Genomic DNA, 15,652 nt, shown 5'->3' with positions numbered 1-15,652 from the left:
TTCTCCCATCTAGCTGTAACTATGTATCTGTTAACCAACCTCTCCCTATTCTCCCCTTTCCCTCCCTTTTCTGGCCTCTAATAACCACAGAGAATTTACATCTTTATATGCAAAAAATGTTTCAACATCAAATTATGTAATGGTGTTGAATGAAATATGTAATATATTTTAAAGTATCATTTACATCCAAATAAGTTGTTATCCTTAAAATCTGACTTGGGACAGATAGTGTTTTTTTTTTTTTTTTTTTTTTTTTATCAAATGCTTTTTTCCCTGTATTTCCAGGGTACAGATTCAATAGCCTGGTATAATGACAAACTAGAAACCACAGTATGGGAAAGATATGAGATAATGCTTTGATTTCAGGAATATTGTGCAGGATTGTCAAACCAGAATTAACAGATTTTATCTAGCCCCACAGAATTTCAAAATTTCCTAGAAATTAATATTCACCCTCAAAATATCAGAGCTAGAAAAAGGGTAGAGAAGACAGCAGAGTTAGAGAAGAGAATTGCCCCCTTTCAGAATGTATTTGGCTGACCAAAAAATGAAACATTTCATAATTCTGTCTGCTAGTCTGCCCATCACTGGAAACCCCAGCTTCTTCTTGGATATGACCTGAACTTGGATCGTGTTATTATAACTGTATTATAATCATCATTGTAGAAACCATTTTGACAACCCACAAAAGAAATTAGGTTTTACTCATGATTACCACTTATAATTTTGCTTCCTTTGATCATCACATCTAATTGTTTGGCAATTTGGTCCCTAAATTAGACATTTGGTATAGTTGGTCAGCCTTGAAACTTCAAAGACAACAAGCTGTCTAACCATCTGCAAGACTATCATTGAAGTCGGTTGTGTTTGCACAGATTGCAGCTCTTCTATTATGAGAGATGAGCAACAGATCTATTCTAAGCCCGAGTGAAACAACTGACCAGTCTTAGAGCAACCCCGCTGGTCGCTCCTGAGTCCAGCAGTTCCCAGGCAGAACACCAAACACCTTACTTACAAAAGGTTAGTGGAAACCTTGTATGTTCCAGATAATTTTGAAAACGCACTGTTTTGTTTACTTTGTTTCCTCTTCCCTCCTCCCCGACCTTCTCCTCTTCTTTGTATGTTTTGTGTGATTAAGAAGTAATTTTCGGGGATAAGAACTAAAATGCCTTGCTAATATTGTCTTGCCAAATTTAGCCCATTGGAGTGCAACTATTGGTTTGGGGGTGATTGTTTTTTGTTTTGTATGTTTGTTTTGGATGGGTAAGGGACAGGCAGTGGAATAAGGCTTTCCAGAGATTACTGCAGAAGGTATTTTATTTTCATAAAGAGGGAAAGACGCACCCTCCTCATAATGACAAGTGTTTGGAGCCGAAGCAAGACAGAGTCTATTCCTGCCTCCCACATTAATTAGCTGTGAGACTTTGGGCCTCTAGGTTTCCTCATCTGCAAAATGGAAGCATTGGTGTGCAGCCAGCCACTTAACGCCCTCCTCCAAATAGCCATCCATTCGCTCTCCCTTCAGCACCTACTACGTGCAGTATTAATAACTGTGATTCTTGGAGAGCTCCAGATAGTGTCTCCGCTTTTCAGCACCACTCTCCTCCCTCCTTTAAAAGCAGTGCCTGCCTTCTTCCGCCTAACAGATGCAAACACTTTTGCCGTCTGAATACGCACACGCGGGAAAGGGCCGTGTTAGCTGCACTCACCCGCGCCCACCTAGCGCTGGCGAGCCAGCGGGCTCCAGAGCTTCTCTCGCTTTGGAAAGGGCGGTCTCTACGTCGGAAAGGGCACGCCAGCCACCCGAAGAAATACATCTTAGCGGGCGCCTGGGGTCAGAGCCGGACACCCAGCCGCTCTTTTCTGGGCTAGGGAAACCTGGGAAACATTTTTGGGCTCCATCCGAGTCACGCGGCAATTCCATGGTAGGAATTGTGCAATGAGGCGAGTCGGGCGGGCATCCGGGGGTGGAAAGAAGAGGGGGAGGCTGCCGCGGTGCCAACTTTTTTTTTTTTTTTTTTTAATTCTGGGTTGTCTCACGCTGAGCGAGGCGCGACGGCGCGGCCGGACGGCGGGATTCCCGCTGGCCCTAAGCCCGGGCCCAGGCAGCATCGCTTCCCTGCGGGGACCTGGGACGGAGAAGCGCCTGGGCGCGTCCCCTCGCTGGAGCAGAGAGAGGCCAGCGCGGCGCGGCCCGGGCGGGGCCGAGGGCGAGGCGGGACGGCGCGGCGGGCGCAGAGGGGCCGCCCGGCCTGGCTGGGAATTCCGCGCTCGCGCCGTTGGTAGGAACCCCGGACCCCGCCCGCCCGCCCGCCCGCCCGGCCGGCCGGCCAGCTCGCACTTTCGGATGCTGACGCCTCCCGCGGGCCACGCGGAGTCAGCGCGGAAACCCGGAGCCTGGGGGAGAGGGGGGCCTCCTTCTCGCCCCCGCCAGCCCGGAGCCTCCCGGGGGGGGCTCCTTCTCGCCCCCGCCAGCCTGGAGCCTTGGGGGGGGGCCTCCTTCTCGCCCCCGCCAGCCCGGAGCCTTGGGGGGGGGCCTCCTTCTCGCCCCAGCCGAGCCCGGTGGCGGCGGCGAGGACGGAGGAGCGTCACTGGCGGCTGCAGGCGCAGTGATCAAAGCGGGGTCCTGTTCATCACCCATGCTCTATCCTTGTGACGTACGTGCTATTCTTAGCTTTCCTTGGAAGTGAGGAAATAGTCTCGAAATGAGTGTTAGTCGGCTGAAGCCAAAGAGAAGGCAGAGCTGCGAACCAAGTCCACATTTGTCTCGACGCCAGTAGATCATACTTCTCTCCGACCAGCCACTTCACACCTTTCGCTCCAGTGAGCAGCGGACAGGTGGCAGATGGGACAGGTGAGCTGCGGTCTGGAGCAGCCCCTTTGCCTGGGGGCCACGAGGACATTTGCGTCTGCCTGGGGCTCACTTGTTGGCCCAACTGCGCTGTAAAAAAAAAAAAAAAAGTTTTCCCTCCTGTGTATCACGAGGAGAAAAATGTGGGAAAGCGTTGCAAGACCAGTCTCTATTGTCAGTCTTTATATTGTGGTCTGGGACGCCTGTCTCGTAAGAGGTTGTTGGGAGATTAAACGAGGCAGTGTTTGCATAGGTGCTAGCGCCTCGGGGACCCCCGATATATGCTACTTCGCTCTTCTTTTTGCAGCGTTCCTGGACACACCCGGTCGCTCGTGCTCCTAAACACTGGAGAGGAGACCTGCGCAGTCATTCGAGGTCAGCTACTTGTCGGACAGGTGAGGAATTTAATTCACTCAACGGGAAGAATCACTTACCCCTATCGCCATCTGATTAGTGACAGACACCAAGCTGATCCAATTACAGGGGCTCTAGTTACCCCCCACACACACACACACACACCCGCGTTTCTTCCCAGAGGATCCAGACCGGCTCTGAGGCCGGAACGTGACTTCCTCGCTCGGAGACCGAGGGCAGTGGCGTGGGCGGGGACCTCCGGGAAGGTGCGCGGAGGAAGTCGAGTCACCGCGCTGGCCGCCTGCCTGCGCGGGGGAGAGGGAAACCCGGCCCGGTGGCGCCCGGCCAGCCTTGCAGGGGGCCTCCCCGCTGGGGCTCGGCCCCTGCTGGTGACTCAGGAAATAGCTGCAGCCCAGTAAAAGATTAAAGAAAGAGTGTGCGTGCGTGTGTGGTTCCGGCGGGGGTGGAATATCCAAGCAAATGTTGATTAAGGAGGAACGTGAAGGCTTTAAGTTCTTCTCGAGGATGGAACAGAGTCCTTCCGTAGCAAATCATTGCAGGGCCAGCACGGGATTTTGAGGGGGAAGTTTATCTTGCAAAGTGAGATAGGCTAATGTAAGTTTTCTAACATTATGAAATCTTGGGAATTATTTCACTCTATTGATTCGGGTTTTGACAATCACTGGTCTCTAGAGCAGCTGTTTTTCCTTTCCAAGGCTCCATTTTGTGACTCGAGGCTAAAATATCTGGACAGGCCTGTCCCTTGGGCACCCTGGAATGTAGGGAATATGAATGGCCTATTAGTAGAGTTGAAGTTCCAACGGGGAAATAGGAGCGTGAAAGGAAGGACTCTCTCCTTTAGAAACAAAAATCTGCTTTTTATGAGTCATTATAGAAAAGGCAGATTTTTTTCAGAATCCGTAGGAAAAAAGGAAATCTCGCCACCCAGAAAACCACTGTTAACAGTTTTATGGGTAGCATTATAGGTAATCACACTAAACACAATGTTTTGTAACCTTTTTTCCTTGCATAAAATGTCATGACACGCCACTAAATATTTTCCATACATGTTTTTAAATGGCTACTTAGTATTCTGTTGTACATTTATTTAACCAAAGTTCTGTTGAAGGACTTAGAATTGTGTCCAGAATTTTTCTATTTAAACAAGACTGGAGTATGCAGCCTTGTAGCTAAATTCTGAGCATATTCTCAATTATTTGCATATCTATGTTTCTTAGAAGTGATATTGCTGGGTCCAAGGTTAAGGAGTGCCCTACAGTGACCCTTTAAGCTTTATTATTTTCCCTGGAGTGTTTTCCCAGACTTTCTATACTGTTTATTCACCAAGAATTTATTGAGCACTCACCACATGCCAGGATGCAGAGGTGGACACATTGTATTAATAGCACAGAGATGAATAAAATACATTGTAGTTTAAGGTGACATAGATACTGTCAGAGAAAGCTTTGGGCAGCCAGGTGCCCAGTTTGGGAGGCGTCCTTAAGGACCAATAGACTTTTTTCAGATCAACAGCGTTCAGGTAAGAGAAGGTTAGTGGGGACCATTAAAGAAAGGTAGGAAGGGCAAGGAGAGGGCCAAGGGAAATTTCCTGTACAGAAACATGGTGCCCTGAGAGCCTCATGTGTCTTTACTTATTTGGGGAAATAATGAGTTGTCTTATGTGCTTGTATTGAGAGTAGAGCTAGGAAGGAGGGCAGTGACATAAGGCAAAGAAGTAGCCTATTATGTCATGCAGAGAAGGTTTGGACTTTGCTCACAGAGCAATAGGAACAGATGATTCACGGAGCCTTCAAGGTCATAATGAAATTGGATCTTGCTACCCTCACAACCTTCTGTCACAAAAAAATAAAATAATAATCAAACATGTTTTTTAAAGAAATTGGATCCCACCACTTAACCCAATGAGGATACCCTCCCACCCCCCCATCCCCCAATCATCCCTGAGGATGAAATTAGAACTACAGAGAATCAGCCAAATTCACTGATTGTAACTGCCATGTCCATCACATTTAAGAGTATCCTGTATTTATCATTAGTAAGTTAGGTCATGAAAACCCTTTTCTCTTTTTCTACTTTAAAGAAAATGGCTTTTTTAGCTGGGCATGGTTGTGCATGCTTGTAGTCCTAGCTACCTGGAAGTCTGAGGCAAGAGGATGGCTTGAGCCCAGGAGTTCTAGTCTGCAGTGAGCTGTGATCACGCCACTGCACTCCAGCCTGGAGCCTGGGTGATAGAGTGAGACCCTTATGATCACGCCACTACACTCCAGCCTGGAGCCTGGGTGATAGAGTGAGACCCTTATGATCACGCCACTACACTCCAGCCTGGAGCATGGGTGATAGAGTGAGACCCTTATGATCACGCCACTGCATTCCAGCCTGGAGCATGGGTGATAGAGTGAGACCCTTATGATCACGCCACTACACTCCAGCCTGGAGCATGGGTGATAGAGTGAGACCCTTATGATCACGCCACTGCATTCCAGCCTGGAGCATGGGTGATAGAGTGAGACCCTTATGATCACGCCACTACACTCCAGCCTGGAGCATGGGTGATAGAGTGAGACCCTTATGATCACGCCACTGCACTCCAGCCTGGAGCCTGGGTGATAGAGTGAGACCCTATCGAGAGAGCGAGAGAGAGAGAGAGAGAGAGAGAGAGAGAGAGAGAGAGAATGGCTTTAATACTGGCACATGCCCAGATATTACTTCAGTTGCCTATTAGGGAAACAAATCTAAGACTTTCAGTAAGTCTAAAAACATGTTCTAGCACTCTGGGAGGCTGAGGCGGGAGGATCACTCAAGGTCAGGAGTTCAAAACCAGCCTGAGCAAGAGTGAGACCCCATCTCTACTAAAACTAGAAAGAAATTAATTGGCCAACTAAAAATATATAGAAAAAATTAGCTGGGCATGGTGGCACATGCCTGTAGTCCCAGCTACTTGGGAGGCTCAGGCAGGAGGATTGCTTGAGCCCAGGAGTTTGAGGTTGCTGTGAGGTAGGCTGATGTCACAGCACTCACTCTAGCCTGGGCAACAGAGTGAGACTCTGTCTCAAAATAAGAATAAGAATAATAATAAAATAAAAACATGTAAACATTTTATGTAGATTTTAATATGTGAAAGCCGTTTGTAAACCATAGAGTAGTATTCAATGAAAGACATATTTCTGGAAGGTGGTTTAAGAAAAATGTTTACTTATAGACAAAGGGTCAAAAACTCAAGTGCCTACTATGACCAGGTAAGTACAGTAATTACTTTCAACAATTCTGAAAAATTCCCAGCTATTATCTCTTTGAATATGTCCTCTCCCTTATTTTCTCTATCTCTTTGGAAAATTCTGATTACATGTGTATTAGACCTTCTAATTCTATCATCTAAGTCTTATAATCTCTCTCTCTTTTATAATTTGCATCTCTTTATACTCCCTGGACTGCATTTAGGATAATTTTCTTAGGATCTGACTTCTAATTCATGAATTCTTTCTTTAGCTGTGTCCAGTCTCCTTTTTAACTTATTTGACTTTTTAATTTCTTTTTTTTTTTCCCCATTCCTGGAAGTTCTATTTCAGATCTGTTCAGACTATTTTGTATAGTCTCTTGTTTCTTGCACATGTTTATAGTCTTCAATTTCTTGGAACAAAAGTTTTAAAGTAAGATGATCTCTTTCCCAGCCTCTGGGCTTCTACCAGCAAGAGGTATCCCTACAAGTAACCTGTGTTTCAGATAAGACCATTCCTTCCCTGCCCTTCACAAAAGCATTATCAGGAATAAAGAGGGAGGCCTAGGACTCTGTTCTGGAGAAGAGACTTCCCCCTGCCACTGCACTCATAGGACCACTCTTTGCCTTGCAACCATTATTATCTCATGGTGTTGTCCCTGGTCATGTCAGTCACACAAGAAGCCCAGGACACTCAGGTCATCTCTTATACCCAAAGCTAATCCCCATGTGCCCCTAAGTACAGGATATTTATTTTGTTAGCCACTTTATCCTCAAAGCTTAGAACAGTACTTAGCAAATAGAAGGTATTCAAATAATATTTGTTGAGTGAGTTAGTATTAAAATTCTTATTTTATATTCTGTGTCTTGTCATTCTATATCTGAAGACTGCAGGTGTGATTTTTGCCATCTGTTGCTTTTGCCTTTTACCCATTGTGACCTGTTTACTTGTATGCTTTGTGGATTTTGATTCTGAGTTCATATTCCTTGGATTTTGTCTGTAGAAATCTGTTGGGGCATAGGTAGAAGTTGCATTCATTCAGAGATCATTTGTGTTTACTTTTACTAGTTGCCTGGAGTAACTGTTTACCCAGGACCAAATTAATATCTCTACTTGGGTTTTTTTTGTTTGTTTGTTTTGTCTTTGTTGTTAAAACGTCATACGTAGGTTGAATTGACCTGCAAACCCATGTGTATAGGAGTATCAGGTTTGGATATAAATTATCAAAAGAGGAAATGTGTATATATCTTCTCTACCAAGTGCCAAGGTACAGATGGGCGAGTTTCCTTGGCCCTTTCTGTACAGCAATCATCCTACCTGTTTGTCATTACACTGAAAGAATAGCTTCTTTGGGTTTCCTGCTTTATCAGATTACCCCTTCTTAGATGAGATTTAGCTTGAGCTGATTTCTAAAAACCCAGTGTTCTTAGATCTTCAGATTTCTCAAGAGCAGCTTGATGTTTATGTGAAATCAGCAGTTTTTAAATGTTAGCAAACAATTAAAATTTACTTTTTAAAAATTTGCTGTGAAAAAAAATCACCATGGACCTTATTTGATCTTTAGCCTATATTAGCTTATAATCTCCGTTTTGGAAAGACTAAGTGATCAACCAACCATGTGCATTGTATTCACATGAGGCAGAATGCATCTATTAGATACAATAACCACAAATTCTGGAAGAAAAAGGACAATTTTAGGTTTCTTTTTCTTTTTCTATATAAATGTAATTGTCGTGTCATGTGTCTAGATTTTTGTTCAGGAAATATGATCACTATATCTACGATACAGGGAAATATAAGGGATAGTTCCTGCCTTCAAAGACTTTACATTTTTTTCCCTTAGAAACAAAGTCTCACTTTCACCCAGGCTGGAGTGCAGTGTCATCATCACAGCTCGCTGCAGCCCCGAACTCCTGGGTTCAAGTGGTTCTCCTGCCTCAGCCTCCCGAAGTGTTGGAATTACAGGGGTGAGCCACTACACCTGGTCAGATTTTACATCCTATACAATATAGAATGTGCAAGATGGATTAAAGTATCAAGAGATTTAAAGAAGAGCAATTAGGAAGTCACTTTTCTGCATTCAAGGAGCCTTAATTAGGGTAGGCATAATGACACTAAATGGAAAAGAGGTAGATATCAAGTATTTAAAAGATGATGTGACAGGAGTTGATAACTGAATGAATGTGGGGTAAGAATATGGGAGAAATTGTTGTGCTCATGTGATTGGGAAAGTTCTAGCCAAGCATCATGTTTTGTGACTAAAGGGTATCTTTGGCCGGGCGCAGTGGCTCACGCCTATAATCCTAGCACTCTAGGAGGCCAATGTGGGGGGGGGGATGCTCAAGGTCAGGAGTTCGAAACCAGCCTAGGAAAGAATGAGACCCCATCTCTACTATAAATAGAAAGAAATTAATTGGCCAACTAAAAATATATATAGAAAAAATTAGCTGGGCATGGTGGCACATGCCGGTAGTCCCAGCTACTCAGGAGGCTGGGGCAGGAGGATCACTTGGGCCCAAGAGTTTGAGGTTGCTGTGAACAAAGCTGACGCCACGGCACTCACTCTAGCCTGGGCAACAAAGTGAGAGTCTGTTTAAAAAATATATATAAAGGGTATCTTCAATGATTATTTTGAAGGAGAGAAAAAAAGCCCAGTGTCACTTTTGTTTTTCTCATTTCTGGTAAACTAAAGGCAATGTGAAGGATTTTCTAATCTATAAAAGGCTCAACAACTGTAATCAATTTCCTTTTTTCTTTTTTGAGACAGAGTCTTGCTTTGTCTCCAGGCTAGTGTGCAGTGGCATCATCATACTTCACTGCAACCTCAAACTCCCAGCTTCAAATCCTCCCACCTTGGCCTCCCAAAGTGCTAGGATTATAGGCATGGGTCACCACCCCTGGCCATGTAATCAATTTTTATATAATAAAAAATCCAAGTATTAGGGGGAATATTTTGTCTGATACATTCATGTAAATTATCCTTTTCTAGTATTTTCTCATCATTAAAGGGTTGCCTTCCTCCTTAAATAAACAAACAAAATTTGCAAAGGCACATCAAGATTTTGAAATATCTAGAAGTTTGTCATGTTGCAAAGATTCATTCAAGTAGACTGTCAATATTCTCCTAACTCAGTGCTATTAGTTCCACTTACAGCATTTTACTGGCATCTGATAGTTTGAAGGGACTATAGGGAAACTGATGACATTAAGTAAGATAGATTATGGATCACATTCAACTCTCATCTCTCTATGGGCCTAGCAGGCATAACTCCCATTATTGCTAATGGACATTTTGAACATAAGCTTTTGTGCTAAAAATCTATCAATCTGCTAATCCTTGCAGTAGGTTTAACTTTAGGTGTAAGTGGTTAATTGGTTGAGACAATCATCTGATTGTAAATGACTAGTATCCAACAGGTTTTATTTTAACTTATTCTGCTTCTCTTCTAGCACCAGAATGATAGGGTATTTATCAACAGCCTTGAATAAAGACAACATTAGGAGAATTTGGTTGCTTATGCAAATCGAAGGCACAATGAGAGAATCCAGGTAGGGTTATGTTTGTTTAGCACTTCAGGAATAACCAAACACTTTCACATGTATGGTTTCACACTTGAATCTGACTGCAATTCTTTCTGAAAGTAGGCAGGGCAGCCCTATTCTTCCAGTTTAGAAACTGATTATCAGAGTTGCATTGAAATGTGTTGTCCCATGTCACAAACTAGGACTAGAGCCTAAATCCTGTGATGACTAGTCCAGTGCTTTATCCTGGGCTCCAGATTGCTTCATAGCCACTCGATTTAACAAGTGTTCTGCCGTGGTTTAGATGTGGCCCCCCAAAATCATATGTTGGAAACTTAATCTTCAATGCAACAGTGTTGAGAGATGGGGCCTGATGGAAGACGTTTAGATCATGAGGGCTCCACCCCCATGAAGGGATCCGTGCCAGTTATAAAAGGACTGGAGACTGTGAGCTTGATCTCTTACGCTCTCTCTTGCACGTGCTTTCATGCCCTTCTGTGTTCTGCCATGGGATGACATGACAGAACAGCCCTCAGCAGATATGGGCTTCTAGACCTTGAACTTCCCAGCATCCAGAACTGCAACAAATCTCCGTTTTTGTTTTTTTTAATAAATTACCCAGTCTCAGGTATTCTGTTATAGCAGCATAAAACAGACTAAGACATGTTTCTTCAGGGTCCACTAGCTGTGTTGTGTCATCAGGCTTTGGAGGCAGCAAGAGTCTACAACATTGCCATTGCTCTCAGAGGACTTGGCTGGGTGTGGTGGCTCATGCCTGTAATCCTAACACTTTGGGAGGCTGAGGCAGGAGAATTGCTTGAGGCCAGGAGTTTGAGGTTGCAGTGAGCCCTGATGATGCCACTGCACTTTAGCCCAGTGGATAGAGCAAGACCCTGTCTCAAAAAAAAAAAAAAAAAAAGACTTCAAGTGTATTTGATGAAAGTTTATGAAAATGGCTACAGCATGAATTGTATTTTCAACTCTCAAGAATTTTAGGAATGTGGAGAAAAGAGAAATCATCATGGGATGTCTGGGAAAATTTTATGGAGAAGAACTCTGGGTGTTCATGGATGCAGTACAACAAATAAGGTAACTAAAGGCTGTCTCTCTTGAGCACCTACTCTGTGCTGGGTACTGTGCTAGGTACTTCTTATCCTTTCTTTCATTTAAACTTCACCATAATCCTCTGAGGTAGGTTTTACACTGTCTACTTTAAAGATGAGGAAATCCATACTCAGAGAGGTGGGGAGACTTGTCCAGGGCACACAGCAGATGACAGAGCCAACGTCAAACACAGGACACCAATGCCCCAACTCTTTACCACTGCCATACACAATTTTACAAAGTAAACTTTATAATCTGAATTTTAGAAATGCATGCAAAATTACGTTCAGTCCCCCAAAGGAACTGTTAAGAGTTCCCTTCTCCTTTGAAAAGTGGGCGGGTCTATGGAATAGTACAGATTATTAATATTATACTATTATGTTCTACAGTCTCATTGAAAGAAGGAAGTCCTGGTCCACAAACATTACCTTTAAGCATCAAGATCATTGTGAAAAGGCCAAGTAATTAATCAAAAATTTTGTCTAACTTAGGAAAACAAAACAAGAGAGAATATAAATACAGAGCACATTAAAGGATAAGCACATCAGGGCTAGACTAAATTGTTGAAAGAGGCTCAGTCTTTGTGGCCTAACACTTGGTGGCGGGGTTGGGGGGCAGTCTGCTGCAGGAGGCTGGGATGTTACACCTTTGTTTCTTGAACCACTGAGAGAGGTGGTCCAGAAGAAAACTCATGCCTTTGCACAAGTTTCTAAAGCTGTCAAACATGGCTCATCTGTGCTTTCAAGGGCTTTTATTCTATGTACTGTTTGTACCTATTTTTTTACCTAGTTTTTCCCCTAATGTCAATGCAGTTTTTGTCAACACAGTGGTGCTTAGCTAGCTCAGGGTGGTGGCTGGTGCATTTCCACAGTTGTTGCCAAGGAACACAGAGGAGCAAGACTGAGCAATTGGGAGAGAAGTGGGCAACATGAGGCTCACATAAGGAGGATAAGAAGGTGCTGGAAAATTAGGTAGAGGGTTGACAAACATGAACAGTTTAATTAGAGGTTTTTTATTTTTTTATTTTTTTAGATAGAGTCTTACTCTGTTGCTCAGGCTAGAGTGTAGCTCACAGCAACCTCAAACTCCTGGGCTCAAGCAATCCTTCTACCTCAGCCTCCCGAGAAGCTGGGACTACAGATATGTGCCACCATGCCTGGCTAATTTTTTGTATATATATTTTTAGTTGCCCAATTAATTTCTTTTTATTTTTAGTAGAGACAGGGTCTCACGCTTGCTCAGGCTGGTTTTGAACTCCTGACCTTGAGCAATCCGCCCGCTTCAGCCTCCCAGAGTGCTAGGATTATAGGCGTGAGCCATCATGCCCCGCCTTAATTAGGGTTGTTTTTTTTTTTTTTTGAGACAGAGTCTCGCTTTGTTGCCCAGGCTAGCGTGAGTGCTGTGGCGTCAGCCTAGCTCACAGCAACTTCAATCTCCTGGACTCAAGCAATCCTCCTGCCTCAGCCTCCCGAGTAGCTGGGACTACAGGCATGCGCCACCATGCCCGGCTGGTTTTTTCTATATATATTAGTTGGCCAATTAATTTCTTTCTATTTTTAGTAGAGACGGGGTCTCGCTCTTGCTCAGGCTGGTTTCGTACTCCTGACCTCGAGCCATCCTCCCGCCTCGGCCTCCCAGAGTGCTAGGATTACAGGCATGAGCTACTAATTAGGGTTTTTAATTGTGGTAATATACATATAACATAAAATGTGCCATTTTAACCACTTTCAAGTGTACAGTTTAATGACACTATTTACATTCCTAGTGCCATGTAACCACTTTCATTACCTATTTCTAAACATTTCCATCACCCGAAACAGAAACTCTATATCCATTAAGCAATAACTCTCCCTTCCTTCCTCCTTTCAGCCCCTGATAAACTCTAATTTACTTTTGTCTCTATAAATTGACTTATTCTAGGTATTTTATATGTTTTATATAAGTGGAATTATACAATATTTGTCCTTTGATTTCTGGCTCATTTTACCTAGCATAATATTTTCAAGGTGCACTCACATTGTATCATGTATCAGAACCTTATTCCTTTTTATGGTTGAAAATATTCTGTTGTATCCATATTTCATATTTTGTTTGTCTATTCATCTATTGATAGACACTTAGGTTGTTTTCACCTTTTGGCTATTGTTAATAATGCTGTAATGAACATTAGTATTTTGAGTCCCTCTTTTCATTTCTTTTGAGTATATATTAAATACCTAAGAGTGGAATTGCTGGGTCATATGGTAATTCTATGTCTAACTTTTGTTTTTTTTCCCTCAAAGATTGGGTCTCACTATGTTGCTCAGGCTGGTCGAGCTCCTGGCCTCAAGCGCCATTCCTGCCTCAACCTCCGGACGTGCTAAGATTACAGGTGTGAGCCACTGCGCCCGGCTATTTATGTTTAACTTTTTGAGGAACTGCCAAACTGTTTTCCACAGGGACTACACCATTTTATATTCTCACTAGTGATGTATAAGGGATTCAATTTCTCCACATCTTTGCAAACACTTGATATATGTGTTTGTTTTGTAGCCATCTTTGCAGGTGTGAAGTGCTATCTAATTGTGGTTTTAAGTTGCAGTTCCCTGGTGACTAATCATGTGCATTTTTTAAACGTGCTTATTGGCATTTGTATATCGTTTTTAGAGAAATGTCTATTCAAGTCCTTTGCTTGTTTTTAATTGAGTTGTTTGTCTTTTTGTTGTTGAGTTATAGGAGTTCCTTATATCTTTTGGATAGTAAACCTTTTATCAGATATTTAATGTGCAAATACTTTCTCCATCGTGTTGGTTGTCTTTTTACTTTATTAATAATGTCCTTTGATGCACAGAAGCTTTTAATTTTGCTGACGTTCAATTTATTTATTTATTTGATTGCTCATGCTTTTGGTGTCATATCTAAAAATCCATTGCCAAGTCCAAGATTACCAGGATTTACCGCTACATTTTCCTCTAAGAATTTTATGGTTTTAGCTATGGTATTTAGGTCATTGATCCATTTTGAGTTAATTTTTGTATATAGTGTGAGGTAGGGACCCAGCTTTACTTATTTATTTCTTTTGGCGGGGGGGGGGGGGGGGGGAACAAGGTCTTGCTATGTTACCCAAGCTAGAGTGTAGTGGCATCATCATAGCTCATTGTAAGCTCAAACTCCTGGGTTTGAGCTATCCTCCTGCCTCAGCTTCCTGAATAGCTGGGACTACAGGCAAGCACCACCATGCCCAGCTAACTTTTCTATTTTTTGTGGAGATGGGGTCTTGCTCTTGCTCAGGCTGGTCTCGACCTCCTGAGCTCAAACGATCCTCCTGCCTTGGCCTCCCAGAGTGCTAAGATTACAGATGTGAACCACCACGCCTGGCCCCAACTTCATTCTTTTGCATATAGAAATCCAGTTGTGCTAATTCCATCTGTTGAAGAAACTATACTTTCCCCCATTGAATGGATTTGTCACCTGTCAAAAATCCATTGGCCATAAATGTGAGGGTTTATTTATGACACTCAATTCTATTGCATTGGTCTATATGTCTATCCTTATGCCAGTATCACACAGTTTGATTACTGTGGTTTTGTCAGTTTTGAAATTAGGAAGTGTGCATCCTCCAACTTTTTGATTTTTTTCAAGATAATTTTGGCTATTTCAGGCCCTTTGAGATCCCATATGAATTTGAGGATAGGCTTTTTCTATTTCTGCAAAAAGAGCTGTTGAAGTTTTGGTAGAGATTGTGTTGCATATGTAAATCACTCTGGGCATTATTGCCATCTTAACAATATTAAGTCTTCCAATCCATGAATGTGGATGTCTTCCCATTTATTTAGGTCTTCCTTACTCTTTCAGCCATGTTTTATGGTTTTCGGTGTAAAATATTTCACCTCCTTGCTTAAATTTACTCCCAGGTATTTTATACTTTTTGATGTCATTGTAATGTAAATGGAATTGCTTTTTTAAATTGCTTTTTCAGATGTCCATTGCTGGTCTATAGAAACACAACTGACTTTTGTGTGTTGACCTTGTGATCTGCAACTTTGCTGAATTCATTTATTAGCTCAGGTAGCTTTCTTGTGGATTCTTTGGATACAAAGATACAGCTTTACTTCTTCCTTTCCAGTTTGGATGCCCCTTATTTCTACTTCTTGTCTATTTGCTCTGGCTAGAATTTTCAGTACAATGTGTTTTTTTAAATTTTTTCTTTTCTAGCAGCTTTCTCAGGTTGAATACTACAATGTTGAAGAGCAGTTGAAAGCAGGCATCCTTGTTCCTGGTGATCAAACTGATTAAATTAAAATAAATTTAATTGTTTTCTTTGAGATGACTATTAAAATGTGTATGATAGGGTCCTAATCCAATATGACTGGTGTCTGTATAAGAAGAGATACCAGGGTGTGTGTGCACAGAGGTACAACCATGTGAAGAGGTATCAAGAGAGCAGAGATCTACAAGCCACAGAGAGAAACCAATCCTGCCAGCACCTTGATATCGGACTTCCAGCCTCCAGAACTATGAGAAAATAAATTTCTGTTGTTTAAGCCTCTTAATTTATAATATTTTGTCATGGTAGCCCTAGCAAATTAATACTGCTCTAGTGATT

General features: G+C 42.8%; 1 long non-coding RNA gene across 4 annotated transcripts; it reads left to right on the top strand.

Annotated features, from left to right (window-relative positions):
- Positions 1-872: 872 nt before the first annotated feature.
- Positions 873-15,371, top strand: LOC105872823 (uncharacterized). 4 transcript variants are annotated; one of them, XR_012915899.1, is made up of 6 exons: positions 2,005-2,854; positions 3,159-3,246; positions 10,952-11,052; positions 13,350-13,438; positions 15,026-15,114; positions 15,262-15,371. It is a non-coding gene; the product is annotated as an uncharacterized LOC105872823 (long non-coding RNA). The 4 variants fall into 4 exon arrangements; XR_012915898.1 differs by lacking the exons at positions 2,005-2,854; positions 15,026-15,114 and adding an exon at positions 873-1,020; XR_012915897.1 differs by lacking the exon at positions 15,026-15,114 and having other exon boundaries at positions 2,011-2,657.
- Positions 15,372-15,652: the final 281 nt, after the last annotated feature.

Source organism: Microcebus murinus, chromosome 2 (genome assembly GCF_040939455.1).
Source record: "Microcebus murinus isolate Inina chromosome 2, M.murinus_Inina_mat1.0, whole genome shotgun sequence".
Taxonomy (NCBI): domain Eukaryota; kingdom Metazoa; phylum Chordata; class Mammalia; order Primates; family Cheirogaleidae; genus Microcebus; species Microcebus murinus.
The sequence above is the reverse complement of the archived record's forward strand: the minus strand, read 5'-3'. Positions and strand labels throughout refer to the sequence as shown.